Source organism: Ovis aries, chromosome 14, assembly GCF_016772045.2.
Source record: "Ovis aries strain OAR_USU_Benz2616 breed Rambouillet chromosome 14, ARS-UI_Ramb_v3.0, whole genome shotgun sequence".
Classification (NCBI taxonomy): domain Eukaryota; kingdom Metazoa; phylum Chordata; class Mammalia; order Artiodactyla; family Bovidae; genus Ovis; species Ovis aries.
In genome coordinates this window covers 4,312,782-4,313,176 of record NC_056067.1, presented here as the reverse complement: position 1 = coordinate 4,313,176, position 395 = coordinate 4,312,782, and positions in this window count along the sequence as shown.

The window sequence follows — 395 nt, the reverse complement described above, 5'->3', positions numbered from 1 at the left end:
TTGTATACAGAAGTTAATTTTAAAGAAGAATCCTGTGCTAATGGACTAGTGAGGGGAGTGGTGGCTGTCCCATTTCACAGGAAGGGAAACTGACGTGCATGTTGGTGTTTGGGACTGCAGTGCCCCAGGACTGGTTGGAGGGAGAGGCTGCATCCGAGCCCACGTTACCTGCTGCTCCCGTTGTTCCGCCCCTCACCTTGTCCCCCTGCAGGAAACGTGTGGAACACTCTCTCCCAAGAAGCGGTCCTGAAACGGACGGAGCCACGGACGCCTTTAGGTGTCTTCCTGGATGTCACCTCCCTAGAAGCTGGTTTTGAAGAAAGACTGATTTTTTTTGAGTCATGCCTCACTCAGCCCTTTAAGGATGGTGCCAAGGGAACCAGACTGTTTTTCCC